A 22818-nucleotide genomic window follows, 5' to 3' on the forward strand; every position below is an offset into this window, starting at 1 on the left:
ATAGATAGATAGATAGATAGATAGATAGATAGATAGATAGATGATAATAGATGGATAGATGATAGATGATAGATAGATGGATAGATAGATAGATAGATAGATAGATAGATAGATAGATAGATAGATAGATAGATAGAAGATAGGGACAGAGATATGTATTTCTAAAACAAACTATTAATTTATGTTTGTGGTTATCAAGGGCTCTTCAAATCCATTGGAATACATTGTTCCATCTGTTTCTTCACAGAAGGCACTTTTCCTTAAAAAATAGAATCCTAGAGGGATGCCTGGCTGGCTCAGTCGGTTAAGCAGCTACCTTGGGCTCAGATCGTGATCTTGGGGTCTTGGGATTGAGCCCTGCATTAAGCTCCCTACTCAGCAGGGAGTCTGCTTCTCCCTCTACCCCTCCCCCCACTCGTACACTCTCTCTCTCTCTCTCTGACAAATAAATAAATAAAATCATTAAAAAAAAATAGAATCCTGGATTTTAAATGGACTTAAGCCATTGTCAAGAGTGAGAGCCCTGGGGCCAGACTGCATGGTTCTAATCTTCACTGGGTGACCTTAGAAATATATTTAACCTGGGAGTCCTGGGTGGCTCAGTCAGGCTCTGCACTAAGTGGGGAGTCTTCTTGAGATTCTCTCTCTCCCTCTGCCCATCCCCCTATTCTCTCTCTCTCTCTAAAGTAAATCAATAAATCTTTTTTACAAAAAGAAATATATTTAACCATTTTATATCTCAGTTTCTTCATCTGTAAAATGAGAAAAAATAGTACCTACTTCATTAGGATATTGTGAAAGTTACATGAATTTGTTCTCCCTGAGAACACTCCCTGGTGCACAGCAAATGCTTGGTCAGTATTAGTGTTCATCATCATCATTATCATCACTTCACAGGTGAAGACACAATGTCCAGGTAGGTTAAGTGACTTGTCCAAATCAGACATTAAACACACAGAAGAATCTGCATCTCTTGGAAGCTAGACCTGTGTCCTCTCCATTGTATCACACTGTCTGTATTGTTCCATGCTGTAGTTTCTCCCATGGAAGGTCCTTCTCAGTCACACAACTTAAGAAGGAAAGAATCCAGAGAGGAGAACACCTACTGAAGCCAGTTCTAGAGGTCTCCAGGCAAAGCATTACAGTGGCTGCTGAAACCACTATACTGGTTCCTTTTTATGGCGAACAACTTTTCATTGTATAATAAAATGTACAAGTAATGTTTTAATTCTAAAAATCACACACTGGCTTATATTTATTTTACTCATATCAAAATATTACTTTAATAAATGATAACATAAGGTAAAATATACTGATATACAATAGCACAATTAGCATAATAAAGAAAAGAGCATTAACCATTGAGCAGAGGTTGCTGAGGTATGGAATGAAATGGACATATTGGATGCTTCCAGTATCAAACTCAAACCACTTTCCTCACAGTTTGCCAAGAGCCAGTGGGAACACTTCCTGGGATGACACCGCTAAGAAAGGAGTAGAACCCCACCATAAAACTTTCACGAACAAGGCAAGACTGGTTTGCACCTCCCACAAAACACCAGTGCCACTCCAGGTCCAAATCAAACCCAGTCTACAGCTGTGGAGGAAATGATTGTCATGGAGACCTTGCAGGAGAGCCAGCAAAACATTTCCAAATCCCTGTGGGTGTTCAGGGAAAAAATAGTTTTTGTACATGTTTTATAATCCAAATTTTTATATAGCATGAAAAAAGAAAAAAAAAAGGAGCCATCACAATTTTGCCACCTATTCCCCTTTTCAACAGGAAAAATACTTTGCTTCTACCTGATGTGTCTTAAACACAATTCCTCTTTACATTAGGAGTCTAAAGTATAAAGGCTACCTGGACTATAAAAGCTTCATTAAAATCTATATATTTAAGTTGAGAATGGCTTTTCTTTCATTCCCCATGTAATGTTTGCAAATCATTTTATCAGGAGTCACACTGGCTTGAAGTAGAGCATTAAAAACAATTTGAACATAAAAATCACATTTTTTAAGTTCTTAGCTTGAAATCTGCATCAGAGAGCTGTTATTTTCTCTATATCAGCCTTAAGTACTATGCAAAGCACTTGAAGATCACTCCTTAAAAGTGGAGTTGGCCATGGTCATGCCTTCTCTGTCACATCAAGCCAAAGCTTTCTCTCTTCGGCAAGAGACAGTTTTATCAGCCTGACGCCTTTTCCTCCTGCCAATACCTAAAACACTTGGAAGCACTAATCATTTGGGGCAGTTGTTTTCATCAGAAAGATTGATTTTTGTCAGGTTTGTAATATCTTTCTCTTTTCTTGATCTCATTTGTCCCTGGAAATCAGAATGTCAAATTGTCATTCAAAGTCTCAATAGCTGTCTTAAAACTCCCTTGGGAATGTCACCCTGCCAACTGGCATCATGGGAAATGACCACTGTCTATTTTGCCTCAGATATATATATACATATGAGGGGGTGCTTAGTCCATTTGGGCTGCTATAACAAAAGACCACAGACTAGGTAGCTTATAAACAATGGAAATTTATTTCTTACAATTCTGGAGACTAGAAGTTTGAGATGAGGATGCCAGCATCGTTGGATGAGGGCACTTTTCTGGACAGTGGACTTTCTGTGGTAACCTTCCATGTCATAAGGGGAAAGAGATCTCTCTGCATCCTCTTTCACAAAGCACCAATCCTATTAATGGGGGCTCCACCCTCATGACCTAAGCACCTCCATAAGGCCCCACCCCACTAATACCATCACCTGTGGGGGTTAAGACCTCAACACATGAATTTGGGGGGGAGGGACACAGACATTCAGAGCTGGCAGGGGGAATGCATACATACATATACAGGATGACAATTTGCTCTACTCTAAATCTATCCTTTCCTTCTTGCCTTTTTCACATGCTTTCAAAATACCCATTCCTAGATGACATGCACTTTTCTAACTGGAAGGGAAAACTTCACTGCTTAAATAAGCACTATCTCACTTGCTCCACTGGTCATAGAGCAGCCAATTAATGCATGAGAAGCAGCAATGAGGCTAAAGAAACATGGAACATAGGGGCACCTGGGTGGCTCAGTTGGTTAGGCATCTGGCTCTTGGTTTCTGTTCAGGTCCTGAACTCAGGAGCATGAGATCAAGCCCCATGTTGGACTACAAGCTCAGTGGGGAGTCTGCTTGAGATTCTCCCTCTCCCTCTGCCCCTCCCACTTTCCCACTTTCTCTCTCTCTCTAAAATAAATTTAAAAATTAAAAAAAGAAAGAAACATGGAACTTAGATACAACAGAATAAACCAAGTAAAGTGTCAACTCTAGAAGACAACATAGAATGAGACATATAGAGAATAGTCAGTAAATGGTTAATGGTCAGCTAATTGACATTGTTGTCCACCCAGGAGCAATTTTCACTTTCTAAGAGGACACTTATAATAAATTCCTACTAGTAGAACTTAAGGTATTCTGGGAGACAATACAAGGTGTTTTGTTTTTGTTGTTGTTTTGTACCCATTAAACTGTATCATGTAGTTGAACACTGAACTTTGTCTAAACACAAGTTTGATCTTATTTTGTTATATGTATCATATAACTGGGGAAAAAAAATACTGGGATTCAGTGAGTATATTCTCAGCTGTGGTCCCTGATTTAATATTTGTTTGGTAGATGCTGGGATAAAGTATTCTTTGTTCACAAATGAGAAAATGAAAAAGTTATAGGTTGGAGAGTGAAAATCTATAACTTACTTATTGTTCTATTGAACCCTGACATGGAGGCAGACAGAAAACAATACCCACTTTGCAATTAATCACAAGCTCATCAAGAAGACTAACCCCAACTAGTTTGTGAAAGGCAAATAGATTTCTTCACAAGCCTTGGTTTTCCTTACTATTATCAACCAAGGGAAGGATAAATGAGGTTAAAATTGTAAAGAATAAATGAAGAACTAATGAACAAACAAGGCAAAAAGTAAAAAAGAGGATCTTTGGGGGAAAATGGTTTCTTCCAAAGGTCTTCAGAAAGAGTACAATATAGATATCTGAATGTTGAGATACACACACACACACACACACACAGAGATTAACATACATGTTTCAATAAACGTCAAGACTTATTATGCTTTGGAACTGTTGACTGGGGTGAAAGTCAATACATCTTGATCTTCACCACAACAAAATCAATAACCACTTAATAATTTACCAAGACTCATAGAACTTAATGTATCTGATGGTTGTGAAGCAAAGTAAAACCATTACACTTTCTTCCAGAAAATGCTAAATAAAGGATATAATACCAGAGTCAGACATTTGGAACCAAACTTATGCCCCCTCCTTTATTGAATGGAGGCAAGTGAAACATCCCCTTCCCCACAGTTGCAGAGGACAACTTGGAAATTTGAGCAGAAGGAAAGAGTAACACGAAGGAACCTCAGGGAAGATATCACTCATTACAAAACTGCTTCAGTGTCACAGATGAATGTGGGCATCTGTGCCTGTGATTTAAATAGCAGCCACCTCCTGATAAATATAATTCCATTCACTTTGTGAGGTCCCAAACTTGCCTCGTGTTGATTGTACACTCATCTTCTCCTGGCTGCTCATGAATCTCCAGGGATTAATAATTGCAAGTAATGCAAATGCTTGACAGGCTAAACCTCAATCCAAAGAAGAAAAAACAAAACAAGATGAAACCAGAGAGGGAGACAAACCATAAGAGACTCCTGGCATAGGAAACAAACTGAGGGTTGCTGGAGGGGAGGGAGGGTAGAGGGATGGGATGACTGGGTGAGGGACCTTAAGGAGGGCACACAATATAATGAGCACTGTGTGTTGTACAAGACTGATGAATCGTTTACCTCTACCTCTGAAACCAATAATACATTATATGTTAATTAATTGAATTTAAATTTAAAAAAAGAATATGGAACAACAAAAAACAGGAGAAGAGATGCTGTTGGAGATGTTATAATATAGTAACGATTATTCTCAACAAATATACACCAATTACTTACACAATAATGAATAAGACTGAGTTTGTGTTTTCAAGGAGCTTGCAATCTAGTGGAGGAAGAAAGCAGGCTATCATGATATGGAGTGGCACACAGATGGCGGAGCTAGAGATTAGAGCTATGGAACTCACAAAAAGGCATCCTATCTAGCAATGGTGGAGGTAGGGAAGGGAGTGTCAGAGAAGGTTTCTCAAATAAAAGAATAAGGAGTTGGCCAAAGATGAGAAGAGTTAGAAAGAGCCTAAAGCAGCAAACCAGTTGTGGTGGGTACTCTGAACTGGCTCTCAGCATCCACTCCAAACCTCTAGCACGTTTTTTGATCCTACAGGGGCTAAAGAAGGAAAAAACCACATTTCCTCCATCTCGCTGCAGCTAGAGTTCTGCTTTTACCAATTAGAAGCTCTCGAAAGGTGTATCCAAGGCTGGAGTCATCCGCTTTGTTTCTGCGGCAAACTCACCTGTGGACCCATTGGGCTTTTCTGTAGCATTATTTCAGTGTCTAGGTACTAACTCCATGGGTGTTGAGAGGTGGTCACAGGGGCAACAGTGTTTCCTGATCCTTGCATCACAGCCACGGTGGCATGTCTTTGAACTCTACAGTACCAACGGAGTCCACTGATTGACACCTTTCTGATTATTGCAGAGGTAACAGTTCCCCCAGTAGGCAAGAACAGCAGTCTTGTCCTAGGAATCATTCCTGGAGACCCCCTAAGGGACCCAACTAACCCTTCCATTGATTTTTTAAGCTCCTGATTTCCTGTATTAATTCCTTTTTGCTTAAACCAAAAACAAGAACAAAAACAAAACAAAACAAAGGGGTCTTACTGACAGACAGAAAAAGAAAGTGCTGGCTCATTTTCTATCCTTTGTTAGGATCACCTTACTCTTTGTTTCCACTTCAGGAAGGCAGAAATAAAAAGATGTCCAACCCTCTGCAATACAGATATAATGATTCATCTACAATCAGAAACTAGGCCAAATGGCCAGTCATTAAAATCATTCAGGTTAATTTCAAAACAGAGAAGCTCTATACACTGAACTGTGGGAATATGTGACATGAATTGTCTGATAAATAAGCAGGATGATGCATCCCAGTGCTTCTAGATGGTATTAGTAAGTTGAGCTCTGGAAATAAAAATGGAAGTCAAAGCAACCAGAAGGGTAAGCAAAAAGTGGGCTCCTTCCAGAATAAATGATGAATTTCTAATGACGAATTTCTCTAGAAAATTGCTAAACTACCTTTAGGTAAAATCACAGAAAAGATATCTGGCACCCATTTGGTAAGGTCCACACAGGGAAATAAGACACAAATACGGGCTCCAGAAAATAATGGCTGATAATATTCTCCTAAAGAGAACAGAGGCATGAGTTGTTCTTGCAGAATTACAAATAGATAAGACATGGTGTGTGAGAAAAAGGTAGGGGTGGGAGGAAGAGATGCAGGTACAAGATTAAAGATTGCAAATAAGATCCCAAGTAAACCCCAATTTACCAGCCATTGAAATGGTTTTAAGAGCAAGATTGTCACATATCTCCTGCATTCATGGTAAGAAACATCAATGGTGGTTAAACTCTTCAAATGTATCACAGTGTATGTTTTTCATAGAGCTTGCCCATGAACTATCATAATTGAGCCTCAAAAAAACACTTTTAAATGGCCTAGAAAGATGTTATTATCCCCTCTTAACAAAGAAGGCAACCTTCAACTAGAACATGTAACGAGTCCAAAATCATACAATTATCAAGGGACAGAGCTGAATTTGAATCCCTGCCCTCTAATTCCAAACCCAAAGCACTTTTTCTGGATGTCAAGATCTTTTATAGAACAACAACAAAAATTGTTACCATTTGTTTTAGTCAGGGCTCTCCAGAGAAATGAGAGACAGAGACAGAGAGAGAGATAAAGAGAGAGAGAGAAGAAAGAGATTCTAAGAAACTGGCTCACACAATGATGAGGCTGACAAATCTAAATCTTCAGGGCAGTCTGGCAGGCTGGTAACTCAGGCAGAATTTCCATGTTGCAGCAATTAAGGCAGAATTTCTTCTGGAAACCTCAGTCCTTACTCTTAAGGTCTTTAACTGATTGGTGAGGCCCACCCACATTATGGAGGGTAATCTCTTAAAGTCAATTGATTGTAAATGTTAATCACATCCAAAAAATACCTTCACGGCAACATCACAACTAGTGTTTGACCAAACGACCAGACACCATAGTCTAGCCAAGTGTGACACATTAAAGTATTCATCATATCACCATTTCTAGGGGGAAAAATGAAAACTGTTCTTTTCAATAAGATTTTAGTATTTGCCTTTGCACATTTTCTAGAATAAGCTAGTGAAATGAAGAGCTAATTAAATAAAATTACTCATTCAAATGCCTATCTCTAGCACTAACTATCTTAAATTCCACATTCTCCTTATATGTAACTTAGACTGCCATTTTATATAAGGTGTTCTACCCATTAGCTCATTGTGAAATACAAAGAATGGTTACTACTCTGATAATCATACTGAGGAAGTGCTCCTTAGTGGACCAAATTCCAACTATTAAGTGATCTAATGTGGTGTTTCTAAAAATGAGGGTGATGGGCTACCTTCCTTTGAATCATCAGGGGACCCTGTTAAAAGAAAGCTTCCTAAATCCTACCCCAGTGCTTTTGAATCAGAATTTCTAATGGCAGGTCTACACTACATTTTGACAAGCATCCTAGGCAACATTTGCACGCAACAAAGTATAAGAATCACTGAACCAGAAGATGAAAGCCGTGAGTATACAAATAAGACTCAGACATTAACACAGAATCCTCTACACATTACACCCAGGAACAGCCAAGTAATACCAAGAGAAGAAACAGAAACAAAATTTTCTAGCTTTGGCAAAAATAATGACATTGGTTCTTGTCATATTCTCACAAACAAATGCCCCAGTGTTCAGTAAAATTGGGAAACAAACACATAACTGCCTGTAGGAAATGATTTTAGGGAAGCAGGAATAGATCCTTAATGCAGAATGATCACCCTGGGCCATCAACAGTGAAAGAAAATGGCACCACGTGTGGTAATCCACTTTGTGAGGCAGAAGGTACTTCATCAACACAAGACACATGTTTGGCTGGTCAAAGTGCCCTATACTCAGAAGACCATTTTTCTTTGAGGAGCTTTTAAAACTAAAATCCATATGACATAAGTGAGTAAATGTGAAAGGGAAAAAAAAAAAAGCAGCACCACCCTGAGAAGTGAAGATCTAAAATCTCAAGAAATCTTCTTTCTAAAGGAGTTGGAGACCTAGAACACATCAGTATAATCAAGTCCATTTCTCTGGTCTTCTGCTTCCCATAAACCATTACAGCAAGATGAAATTTCATTCAGGATTAAATCCTTCCAAGAAAGGTTTGCAAAGCATCTTGGTAACTTATTTTTTTTAAGATTTTATTTATTTATTTATTTATTTGCGAGAGCAAGAGCATGAGTGGGCAGGGGGGGTGGAGCAGAGGGAGAGGGAAAGCAGACTCTGTGCCAAGTGTGGAGCCCCTGTGGTGCTCAATGCCACAGCCCTGAGATCATGACCTGAACCAAAATCAAGAGTCTGACTCAACCAACTGAGCCACCCAGGCACCCCAGCATCTTGGTAACTTCTGATATGTGTGTACATCACTCTAAAAACAAAATGAAATGCATATTTTAAAAAACAAATTCCTAAAACTTTCTTTAGTTTATCATATATTTTACAGTGTTTGTTTGTTTTTAGAGAGAGAGGGGGCATGAGATGGAGTTGGGGGTAGGGCAGAGGGACAGAGAATCCCAAGCAGGCTCCATGACTAGCATGGATTACAATGCTGGGCCCAATGTCAGGACCCTGAGATCATGACCTGAGCCGAAATCAAGTGTCAGATGCTTGGGGCACCTGGGTGGCTCAGTCGTTAAGTGTCTGCCTTCAGCTCAGGTCATGGTCCCAGGGTCCTGGGATCCAGCCCAGCACTGGGCTCTCCGCTTGGCGGGGAGCCTGCTTCTCCCTCTCCCTCTTCCTGCCACTCCTCCTGCTTGTGCTCTCTCTCCCTTTCTCCCTCTCTCTGTAAAATAAATACATAAAAATCTTAAAAAAAAAAAAAAGTCAGATGTTTAACTGACTGAGCTACCCAGGTGCCCCACACAGTGTTATTTCAAATAATGAACACACGGCAAGGATGTGAAGAGAAGGGGACCCTGTTGCACCATTGGTGGGAATGTAAATCAGTGCAGCCACAAAGGAAAATGGTATGGAGGTTCTTCAGGAAATTAAATATAGAACTACCTTATGATCCAGCAATTCCACTTCTGGGTATATATCCAAAGGAATTGAGATCAGATCTCATAGTAATATCCGCATTCCCATGTTCATGGCAGCCTTACTCACAATAATCAAGAAATAGAAACAGTTGAAATGGCTGTAAACAGATGAATGGATAAAGAAGATATGGTGTATATATACAATGGAATATTAATCTGCCACAAGAAAGAAGGAAATCTTGCCATTTGCAAAACCTTTTATGAATCTCAAGGGTTCATAAGTGCTAAGTGAAATTAGTCAGACAAAGACAAATACTATATATTATCACTTACATGTGGAATCTAAAAAAGTCAAACTCAGAGAAACAGAGAGTAAAGTGGCAGTTACCAGGGATGGAGGGGTGGGGAAAATGGGGAGATATGGGTCAAAGGGTACAAACTTCCTATTATAAGATCAACAATGTCTGGATACCTAATGTACTGAATGGTGATTACAGCTAATAGTACTGTATCATATACTTGAATGTCATGAAGAGAATAGATTCTAAATGCACTCATCACAAAAAGGAAACATTAACTCTGTGACTCTGTGTTAGCTAATGCTATGGAGGTAACCTTTTTGCAATATATAAAGGTATCAAATCAAGAAATTATACACCTTAAGCTTACACAATGTTGTGTGTCAATTATATCTCAATAAATCTGGGGAAAATAAGTAAATCAATAGTAAACATAAGTGTGTATTTTAAATATATAATCTAGAACAGTTAATTTTACATAGAGCTATTTGGGAATGTGTTGATTGAACAAATAGAAATAAACTTGTGGTTCTTTTCTAAAAGATCCTTCATCTTGTAATGTTCAAAACATGCCAAGCACAATAAAACATTATGTATATATGTATATAAATTTAATTCTGTATTTATATATTAAATATATATATTTGTTTAATTAATGAATGAATTAGCCTAGTGTTTAGGGAACTCTAGTGTAAAAAGCAATTGTCTGGAATGGAAAGAAATTATTTTAATTTATGGGCCTTCTACTTATTAACACGGACGTCCATAAACATATTACTTAACCGGGCCTTGTTTTTCTCTGCAGGCTGGGTGTATCAATACCTTCTTCAGAGTTTCATTATTAGTGTGTGTAGCAGGATTTCTGGGTCAACACAACAAATTTAAGTTGCAACACAGAACTTCTATCCACTGATATCTAAGCAAGTGAGGAAAAAAGAGCTACAGCAACCAACAGAGAGAAAAAGAATGAAAATGGGGATATGCATTTTTTAAAGTAATGGAAGGAAAGTTACAGGGGACTCCAGAGTGAAGGGAGGTGAAATAGTATAGCTTCATGCCTAACCACGTCCCTCCTACCAGACCACATGCTATCCCAGAAAGAATTTGTCAGTACAAAGTCCTGAAATTTTTCATTAATAACCCCAAACCTGAGCAGAGACAGACTGAATGCATACCCTTATCTTTTCCTCTTTTAACAGAGGCCAATAGCTGGCCAATTAATAGGTGAATGAAATTTTAAAACTTGAAAAGGAAGAAGCCACAGGAGAAGGAAAGGTAGTAAGCTTTTAACAGGGGAGTAGAATGGTTCTTGGGTAAATCAGCTTAAATGGAGAAAGCAGTCAATATGTGTAACTCTCTCTGATGAAAATCAGGATTCTAGAGCTACATCTTGAATTGAAGAACAAGTTGAAGCTCAAGAATACCCCCACCATGGAAATGTGATATACCTCTTAGCTGGTTGTATTGGACATTATGTTTGATAAAGTCTTGGAAAGGAGCAGATCTTAAGTATTCTAAAAGAGAGCTCCTCAGCTCATCTCTCCTCTCTTCCTCTCTTTTCTCCTTAGGCTCCTCAAAGATGGGTAGAAGACAGAAAGAAAGTTGGCTTTCAAAATGTAGCTTGGAGAAGAAAACAAATTCTTCTCATATCTGACAGGAAGAGGGTTAAGAAGTCACCAGCTCTATATCAGATCAAATAGAATGCAGGCACAGAACTGCCAAAGCATAAGCAAGATGAAAAGAAATAGCTGGGCAACTCTGCAAGCATGCGACAGCTGAAAGGGTGGGAGTAGTAAAAGGAGCAGAATTTCAAAAAGACAAAGAACCAAGCCTTGAAGGGAAAATTACTCAATGAACAGAGGGAAATTCCTCTACAAATTGTGTTATGCTATAAAACAACTTAATTATTTAATGGACACAGTAAGATGATAAAAGGATAGAATGAGATGAAAAGGGTTTTGCATAGCTAGGGCAAGAAATTGCTGCTCAAGTCAACATCATTTCTGAGCTAAAAAATATAGTAGAACTAGCAAGGAACTGAATAGACATTTCTCAAGAGCAATTTACTGGCATGTGGAAAGTTGAAAGTAAAGGCAATGAATACAGATGAAAATGACAAAGACATTCAAACAATTAGAGAGGAATGAAATTTTATGGAGGACAAAGATGGTCCATTCCAAGAAGAATTAGTGCCCCTGAGGTAGAAAATGCAACAGATTGACCTGAGAAATATGTCTTAAGTTATAGCACAAGAAAAAATAAACCCTGGAGTTCCAAGAAAAAACTGATGATGTGTTAGTGTGGAAGAGTATATTATGATTGAGCATACCAAATGTGATAGAGGCCCCTTGACACTGATAGGCTATCAGACATCAATAATAAAGAACTACACAAGCATCCAGGCAAATCACAAAAATCACCCACAAGAATTAAAAATCACACTGGCCTCAGATTTATCCACCATACCAATGAATGCTAGGAGATGATGGAATAATGCCTATTATGTTCTAAGGGAAAGAAAATGTTTTCCCAAGAAACTATCTCCAGCTAAGGGATTATGCACATTTAGAAGCATCAAACAGACATTCTTGAACATAAAATAAATGAGGGAATAAAAATCCACAAAATCCTTCTTAATGACAGCAAAAGCTGGCCAATTAACAGGTGAATGAAATTTTAAAACTTGAGAAGGAAGAAGGAGAAGGAGTGGTAGTAAGCTTTCAAATCCATTGTATTATTTTTCCAACTTCCTTAAATGTTAGAAAACTCTCATATTAAAAATTTGGAGGGAAAAGGACCAGTGAGATATCACGTGCATTAATGTGTATTTTAAGTATCATGTTTTGCAAAGATGGTTGAGCTGAGTCACTGTCAGTGTCACTGAAAAGGTGTTCAGGGTACCTGGGTGGCTCAGTCTATTAAGCAGCGGACTCTTGACTTCGGCTCAGGTCATGATCTCAGGGTCCTGGGATAGAGCCCTGCGACAGGATCCTCACTGAGCAGGGAGCCTGCTAGAGGATTCTCAGTCTCCCTCTGCCCCTTCTCCTGCTTGCACTCTCTCTCTTTCCCTCTCTAAAATAAATACATAAATCTTAAAAAAAAAAAAAGTGTCCAAACTCATTCCCTCAGCAGTGGTACTGAGCTTGGGGGTGGGACCAAGGAGTACCTCTCAATAGCTCCCCACATCCCCGTGGTGCAAGCATATATTTATCTGAGATATATTTCTGAGTCATAAAAAGGCAAGTTTTGATAAGAAAGAAAGTTGAGAATCTGACAGAATCAGGGCCTTGGCAGAGATGGGACCATCAGATGGGGCCATCATGCTACTGGTAATACTAAAAGTAATTAGTATAAACATCTTAATAAACTTGTGATGCTCTCCCAGGAAAATTAAAAAAAGACATGATCTCTGTCCTTTGAGATAGTATATATTTTTCCATTGTGTGAGGTGATGAAAAATCAATTAACCAAATGCCAGAAAAACCGAGCTTGTAGTTCAACATATGTGGTTATCTTTAGATATAATCAGAAATGTATAGATTAAATAAGAAAGAAATGTGTGTGCAGAGTTAACTAAGCTGCTCTATGGTATTGCTGCTTTGGCATCCACTCAGTTTGGCCACATGGCCTATAGGGCCTTAAACTGATACTGGCTCCTCATGCAAGGATATGCTCTAAATGGCAGCCTAGAGTCACAAACAAATTTCATTTCCTGATATGACTTCTGCAACAGTGCTGAGCTTCAACAGTCTCCCCTGCCTCCCAGGGCCTTTCTCTTGTGCAACCCTTAGATAAGACCCCCATGGAGCCTACAGAAACTCTCTCTTTGGGTTTGAATTGACCAACTTGGCCTTAGCCTGGAAAGCCCAAAACACTCTGCCCACAGATCATCATAGAGGCATGTGCCACAGATCCTATCCCTCTCTCTCTCTGCCCTCTGCCTTGATCTCCCCATGTGGACCCTGGAAGGATGCAAAGTACCTCTTCTTAGGCATGGGAGTCATAAACTTTTGTACATCATTTTCTCTTGTGGCTGTTTTTGAATGAGGACTCATCATTGAACACCCTATGCTCCACTTAACAAATTTAACAAAGTCATAACAATATGATGATTTCAACAGATGCTCCACCTATGTTTAATATAATTCAACATTATATAAAAATATTTTTAAAGGAATAAAAGAGTTATACCTTGCTATAATTGTTTATATTAAATCAAGAGTTGAAATGTATGTGGCATTCATATTAACTACAGGAAAATTGTAAGGATACCTGTTATCAACAATGTCTTAGACAACTTTTGGTTGCGAGAGACAGAAACCCACTAGAGACAGACCACAAAAAGGTGGATTTGTTATGGCAGCATCTAAAATCTAAAAGGAAAACTGCTCCCCACAAATTGAAAGACATCGAGCTGCTTCTGTTTTTCTGTCCCTCTCACTCTTTCTGAGGTTAGATGTTCTCTTGGATTGTTTTTTGTAGGTGGAGAGTGTATGTGTGTGAATGCCCTGAAGCCATACTTTCTTTTTTTTTAATATTAAAAAATTTTTAATTGTTGTAAAATAACATATAACATAAAACTACCATCTTAACCATTTTTAGTGTACAGTTCTTTTTTTCTTTTTTAATTGTTATTTTAGGTTTTTTTAATTATATTCAGTTAGCCACCGTATAGTACATCATTAGTTTTTGAAGTAGTGTTCAATATTCATTAGTTGCATATAACACCCAGTGCTCATCACAACACGTGCCCTCCGTAATACCCATCACCCTGTTACCTACAGGGCTACCAGTTTCTGTTCCTGGGGTTTACAAGAGGTTGGAGTTTCCATAGCGTCAACTCCACCCCCAACAGTATATATGTCATAGCTCCCATCCAATACCACCTGACTCCCAGTCTTTGCTGATTACCAGCTGGCCAATGAACTACCTTCCTCTGAGTCATGTGCCCATTCTTTAACCCAATCAACCATGACTAGGCAGGTTCATGTAGCACTTAACTATCAAGCAGAACTAACTAAATCTGCAACCTGAACAGTTCTAGGCAGGGAGTTTGAACAGGAGGAGGAATTAGTGGATGTGTCTTCTACGATTTTTTTAATAGAATTATAATAATAAATATTATTAAAATTTGAATAAGAAATAAACATTTCACTGGGAGCTGAAAAATCATTATGCATGATTAGAATAACTACATAACTAAAAGGGCCAAATGAATCTGCTATTAGAAATAAATTGCTGTGCAGCCACTCTGGAAAACAGAATGGAGGTTCCTCAAAAAGTTGAAAATAGAGCTACCCTAAGGCCACCAATTGCTCTACTGGGTGTTTACCCCAAAGATATAAATGTACCAATCCAAAAGGGCACATGCACCCCAATGTTTATAGCAGCAATGTCTACAATAGCCACACTATGGAAAGAGCCCAGATGGATAAAGAAGATATGGGGTATATACACACAATGGAATATTATGCAGCCATCAAAAAATGAAATCTTGCTGTTTGCAATGACGTGAATGGAACTAGAGGGTATTATGCTAAGCAAAATAAGTCAATCAGAGAAAGACTATTATCATATGATCTCACTGATATGTCGAATTTGACAAACAAGGCAGAGGATCATAGAGGAAGGGGGGGCGGAAAATGAAACAAGTTGAAACCAGAGAGGGAGACAAACCATAAGAGGCTCTTAATCTCAGGAAACAAACTGAGGGTGCTGGAGTGGAAGGGGGTGGGAGGGATGGGGTGGCTGGGTGATGGACATTGGGGAGGGTATGTGCTGTGGTGAGCACTGTGAATTCTATAAGACTGAGGAATCACAGACCTGTACCCCTGAAACAAATAATGCATTATATATGTTAATAAGAAAAAGGAAAGAAATTGCCAATTAGAAATAACCTAAACGTTCTTTGGGTAGCAAATGGATAAGCAAAATTTGGTATGTTCTTATGATAGAATACTACTCAGCAACAAAAGGAATGAACTACTGATATCTGAAAAACACTTGAAGAAAACTGAAAAATATTATACTAAGTAAAAGAGATTAGACACAGGGGAACCTGGGTGGCTCAGTTGGTTGGGCAGTTGGTTGAGCATCTGCCTTTGGCTCAGGTCATGATCCCAGCGTCCTGGGATGGAGTCTCACATCTGGCTCCTTGCTCGGCAGGGAGTCCGCTTCTCCCTCTGTCTGCTTCTCCCTAGACCTGCCGCTCTCCCTGCTTGTGCCCTCTCTCTCTCTCTCTCTCTGACAAAGAAGTAAATAAAATCTTTAAAAAAAATAAAGAAAAGAAACTGTATCAGCTTTATACGGAAACTTAATATTCATTAAAAAAACATGAAAGTGTGGCTAAAATAAAGATCATTAACAAATTGTATTGATAAAGGATAACAATTTAAAAAGAAATTAAGTTAGATATTTACCACATATCATCAACTAAAATAAATTCAAGATCCACTAAAGAATAATTTTTAACAAATTCATAAAAAGTAGAATAATTAAAATATCTGTTGTGTCCACAGAAGAATGATAACTTTCTCAAGTTAAAAGAACCAAAATCGCCAAAGAAATATTAACAAATTTATACATATAAAATTCAAAATTTTATTTAAACAAAATTTTATCAAAAAAAGTTTAATTGAAAAGGGAACTAATAGGAAAAATATTTGATATCAAATATGCCAAATATTTCTTTCTGTTGCATATACTCTCTCATTAAAATTCATATGAATAGTAATAATACTCTAACATTAAAATTGAAAATAGGTAACAATTAGTACAAGAAAAAATACAAATACATTTTATAAATGGAAACATGTTCATTCTCACTAAACATCAAAGATACACACATTGAAGTGAACTTGAATACTATTTTAGACTTACAAATTAGGGAATATTTGTGGTAACAGCACATAAACTTAATGAAGAAGCTATCCCGCTAGCACTTTTCTGCCCAATGTGTAACATTGCAAACTGGTACAGCTGATCTGAATGGCAATATTACAAAATGAACACCAAGAAGCATAAAACATTTTTCTTTCCATTTTTACCACTTCCAAGAGGTAATCGAATGAGCATAAACTTTGAGTTCAAATATATATGGGCTCCATTTCTGATATCACATCTCAACCTCACTTTCTTTATTGATTAAAAGGTGATAACTGGCCACTAAGATTTCTATGAAGATTAAATATGACAACAATGCCTATAAATACGTAACAGTTTATAGACACAAAATAGATTTTATGACCTGTTTTCTCTCCCCTTTCTGCTGTCCCCACAAAACACACACATAAACATATACACACATAAACATAAACACACATGCACATATACAAACACACGCACACACACATATACATGAAAATTTAATTTAAGGAAATCATGAAATCAAAGTCTAGCACCAGTGGGAACAGAGAGGAAATGGCAGCTCATTCCAGTAACCTGGCCTAAGCCATTATAATGGATTGGGATTTCTGCGCTACAAACTTGTCAATATAAACAAGCCAGGATCCAAAGGGACCGAAAGAAGACAGAATCCAGGGAAGAGTCAAGGACCAGCCTACACTAGCCCTCACCGATGGCTAAGGGCAAACAGCCTCCCTACATTCACGTGAACCCCTTGGTAGCTGGAGAAGCTTCTCTTAAAATCCTTCAAACTGGCTTGCACATGTAGGTAATTTTCCCCTCTGACCAGAAGATAAGCTCTGCAGAGGAAGAACGGATCAGTTTAGAAAAGAATCATTATTTGCCTCTGCACATCTCAGCTGTAGAAAGAGTTAAAATCTGCAGATGCTGCATATGAACCCTTAAATAGAAAAAAACTAACAGACAAACTAACTTCAGATATTCTTATTATTAGAGTTATGAATGCTTACTGCTAATAGGTATTCATGTTATTATTCTTGAAATGGCAGCAAAAGATTATTCATTTCTAAAGTTTCGAACTGATAATCTTTTACAGTACATGAAGTCAGATGGCTGAAAATCACATGGATCCATACATTCTGGAGGGTCTTTTCTCTCTGCTTACACAGGCTGTTAGAGAACATTGACAGATTGCAGCTTTGAATCCACCGCTGATGTTTTTCCAGCTTCTATTGTTGCCTTCAGTTTGTTCCTCTCTTTCCTAATTGCTCGCTTGTTTCTTCACCCTATTTATAGCTCTATTTTTTCCCCATACTGTTGGAATGATTTCCAGCTGCAACATTCACTCTTTCAAATATTTCTGGGGGACAAAAAAAAAAAATCTCATCTTCTACAAAAATAACCAACCTCAAAGTTATTCATTTTATTGTTCAGGCCTTTTTATGCTTAAAAGACCTTTCATATTATTCATGAGTCTAAACTGATTCATCCATATAATTTAGATTTTAAGCTTTTACGTGAAAGACTACAATTTCCTAATGACATTTTCAGTGTTAGGTAGAGACTCTGCACTGAAATTGATGTTCTTTCTTTAAAAAAGAAATGTTAGCATTTACCCCACCTTTTAACTTAGGCTGCAGAACTAAAGAAATAGGTTTATATTCTTTAAGGTGGGAAGACTTCTTAGTAACTGCCTGAAGTGACAAACAGTAATAGGAAGTGGATTTTGGCACTAATGGATTTCTGCTCAATGAAATGGCACATTTATGTAAATCAATACAGGGAAGCCATTATGTGTGGGTGTACTACTTTTTAAAACTTTGTTTTATCTATTCTAGAAGTAATATTTGCTCATTATGGAAAATAGCAGAAAAAAGAGGGAGAAAAAAATCAACCATATTCCCATTATACAAAACATATCAATGTTAACATTTGTTAAATTGATTTTCTCTTTTTGCTTATCTAAATGGAATTTGGGGTTTTGTTCATCCTTTTTTACTTTTTGGTTTTACATAATTGTGTTCACTCTGGATATGAAACTTCATGAATATATAAACTATACATACCAGTATAGGTATACATATATAAATATATATGAAGTGCTTTCTCTACTATGGCATGAACATTTCTCCTATTATAAATTTTTTAAAAAGCACCTTAAAATAATTACATAATAGTCCATTGAGTGGTAATACCTGGCCCTATTTAACTATTTTATTTTGTGGCACGTCAAAATGGTTCCCAAATTTAACTATTACATAAAGCACAAAAGAACATCTCAAAATGGAAAATTTGGGCTTAGTTCCTTAGGACTGATTCTCAGGAATGGAATTATTAATTCAAAGAGAAGAAATATTTGAAGGGATATGTTACCAAATTTTTTTCCCCAAAGATTTGCAGCAATTTGTATTCTCTCCTACAGTATATGGGCATACCCATTCTATTGTACCCTTATCCTTACTAGCAGTAAGTATTCTCATTAAAAACAAATTGTGTTTCTTAATTTGCTGGGAAGAAATGACATTTTCTTGTCATTTTAATTTGCAAGTCTTTGATTACTATAGTGTTGAAATTCTTTCCATATGCTCATTTATTAGCTGGTGCTCAGCTTTTATGATTTTCTGATAATGAGTTTTGCATGTTTATCTATTATGGTTTTAAAGTTTCTATTATTGACTTTTGTGGAGTTTCTTGTAATAAAGAGAATAAACCTGATTCATAGGAGAGTCAAAAAATCCACAAAATATTTGCTTCTTAATTCTGATATTTTTAATAGACAGTTTTTATTTTTGTAGTGTTAAAATCTCTCTTTGCACTATGGTTTTGTGCTATTATTTTTAAGTTTTAGTAAGTTTTCCCTCATCTAGAGATTTGATACTTTCCTTCTAAACTTTTTAAATTACATGACCTTAACACTAATTTACTTATCTGGGTAGAATTTATTTTTGGTGTATGGCGTAAGATAAAAATTTAAAGAAATCATTTGTTGTGAACACATAATGGATTGCCCCAACACCGTTGACTGACTACTACATCCTTTGACCATTTGTTTGCAGTGCTTCCTTTAGCACAAGTCGAAATGTGCACATCAGAGAATTCATCCAAGTCATCTGGTTCTTGTGATCGGCCTATGTCAGACTTACACAGCTTAAAGTAATCTGGCTTCATAACACCTTTCTTTCTTTCTTTCTTTCTTTCTTTCTTTCTTTCTTTCTTTCTTTCTTTCTTTCTTTCTTTCTTTCTTTCTTTCTTTCTTTCTTTCTTTCCTTTAGAGAGGTAAGGGGGAGGGGCAGAGGAAGAAGGAAAGAGAGACTCTTAAGCAGGTTCCATGCCCAGAGCAGAGACTATCATGAGGCTTGATCACACAACTCTGAGATCATGACCTGAGCTGAAATCAAGAGTCACTAATTAACTGACTGAGCCACCCAGGCACCCTTTCATAACACTTCTTAATGTACAGTTCCTCACCATGCATTTTTTTTTTTTTTTACTTTTTTAAAAACTGAAATTGCTGGGGCACCTAGGTGGCCCCATCTTTTAAGCATCTCCCTTTGGGAAAAGATGGCAGAGGAATAGGGGACCCTATTCCAACTGGTCCCTGGAATTGAGCTGGATATCTACCAGACCACTCTGAACACCCACGAAATCAGCCTGAGATGTAATAAGATCTGGATCTCTACAAACAGAATATCGCAGGTGGTTGGTTTTGAGGTACAAAGCAGGGAGCTGTGATTCTATGGGCAGATATCGGAGAATAAATGGCAGCAGGAGGGAGCCTGGCTGTGGGGATCCTACACTGCTGGCGAGTGATAGCCTTCCGAGCTGGGGCCGGGCACAGACTCGCAGACTGGTAGCAGTGGGGAAAGGACTTTAGGGCAGCCCCCAGGATGGAAACCCAGAGCGTCAGGGTCACGCATGCGAACTGGGAGGGGCTGGCAGTTTTAGAAGCACAAGACAGTTAGAAGGGCAGAGACATGCCCCAAACGGGAGGCGAGGACTGGGACCGCTGCGGAGGGGTGCACAACCCAGGATGCTGCAGTTTATAGCAGCACAGCCAGAAACGGAGATAGCGTGGCCTGGAGAGCTCACTGAAGAACAGACTGCAATCTCTCTGCCCTGAGGCAGAGGGTTGGAAATGGTCTCTTCTGCTCTGACTCTCGGAAGAGATGCAGAAAGCCACCAGAAAACAAAAGCCCCCAAAAAACGGTTTTCACTGAGCCCATCCCCGGCCACAGAGGGGCAGGCAACTCCGCCCAAACAGAGTTGCCTGAGTAACAGCATGGCAGGTCCCTCCCCCAGAAGACAGGCTGGGAAAACAAAAGGCCAGCAACCCTAAGGTCCCTAGAAAACAGGTACATCTTGCTTGGGTTCTGGTCAATAATTTGGACTCTATACATTCCCTCAACCACCCCTCAACAGACTGACTAGGAGGAGAAACCCCCAAATAGGAAAGACTCAGAGATTATGACTTAGGCCACAGATTTACAAAGGGATGCAGATATAACCAAGATGTCAGAGATGGAATTCAGGCTAGCAATTGTGAAGACAGTAGCTAGAATGGAGAAAACAATTAATGGCAACATTGAGTCTCTAAGGGCAGAAATGAAAGCTGAATTGGCAGAACTTAAAAATGCTATCAGTGAGATCCAATCTAATCTAGATAATCTGACAGCTAGGGTAAGTGAGGCAGAAGAATGAATTAGTGACCTGGAAGAAAATTTAACAGATAAAAAGGGAAAAGAGGAGGCCAGGGAAAAACAACTCAGAATCCATGAAAATAGAATCAGAGAAATAAGTGACACCATGAAATGTTACAATGTCAGAATTATTGGAATCCCGGAGGGGGTGGAGAGAGAGAGAGGACTAGAAGATATATTTGAGCAAATCATAGCTGAAAACTTCCCTAATCTGGGGAATGAAACAGTCATATCCTAGAGGCAGGGAGGACCCTTCCCAAGATCAAGGAAAACAGGCCAACACCCTGGCATGTATTAGTAAAACTCAGAAATCTTAGAACCAAGGAAACCATCTTAAGGGCAGTTAGGGGGAAGAGATTCCTTACGTACAGAGGGAGGAACATCAGAATGATGTCAGACCTATCCACAGAGACCTGGCAAGCCAGAAAGGCCTGGCAAGACATATTCAGGGTAATAAACGAGAAGAACATGCAGCCAAGAATACTTTATCTGGCAAGGCTATCACTTAGAATGGATGGAGAGATGCAGAGCTTCCAAGACCAGCAGAAAATGAAAGAATATGTGACCGCTAAGCCGGCCCTGCAAGAAATATTAAGGGAGGTTCTATAAAAGGAGAAAGACCCCAAGAGTGATATACAACAGAAATTTACAGGGACAATCTATAAAACCAAGGTCTTCACAAGCAACATGAGGACAATTAATTCATATCTTTCAATAATCACTCTCAACGTGAACGGCCTACATGCTCCCATAAAACGGCAGAGGGTTGCAGATTGGATAAAAAGACAGGACCCATTCATATGCTACAAGAGACTAATTTTGAACCTAAAGATACGTCCAGACTGAAAGTGAAGGGATGGAAATCTATCTTCCATGCCAGTGGACCTCAAAAGAAAGCTGGGGTAGCAATTCTTATATCAGACAAATTAGATTTTAAACTAAAGACTGTAGTTAGAGACACAGAAGGACACTATATCATTCTTAAAGGATCTATCCAACAAGAAGATCTAACAATTGTAAATATCTACGCCCCCAACATGGGAGCAGCCATCTACATAAGCCAGCTGCTAACCAAAATAAAGAGTCATATTGATAACAATACATTAATTGTAGGAGAACTCAATACTCCACTCTCAGCAATGGACAGATCATCTAAGCAGAAAATCAACAAAGAAACAAGAGCTTTAAATGACACACTGGACCAGATGGACCTCATAGATATATACAGAACATTCCACCCTAAAACAACAGAATACTCATTCTTCTTGAGTGCATATGGAATCTTCTCCAGAATAGACCACATACTGGATCACGAATCAAGTCTCAACCAATACCAAAAGACTGACATTATTCCCTGCATATTCTCAGACCATAATGCTTTAAAACTGGAACTCAATCACAAGAAAAAATTTGGCAGAAATTCAAACATTTGGAAGCTAAAGACCATTCTGCTCAAGAATGTTTGGGTCAATGAGGAAATCAAAGAATAACTTAAATAATTCATGGAAACCAATGAGAATGAAAACACATCAGTCCAAAACCTATGGGATACTGCAAAAGCGGTCCTAAGGGGGAAATACATAGCCATCTAAGGCTCACTCAAAAAAATAGAAAAATCCCGAATTCACCAACTGACTCTACACCTTAAAGAACAAGAAAAAAAGCAACAAGTGATGCCTAAGCCACGCATTAG

The sequence above is a fragment of the Eumetopias jubatus genome, unplaced genomic scaffold (assembly GCF_037043125.1).
Source record: "Eumetopias jubatus isolate StellerSeaLion01/CBP00866 unplaced genomic scaffold, mEumJub1_p1.0 scaffold_1, whole genome shotgun sequence".
Classification (NCBI taxonomy): Eukaryota; Metazoa; Chordata; class Mammalia; order Carnivora; family Otariidae; genus Eumetopias; species Eumetopias jubatus.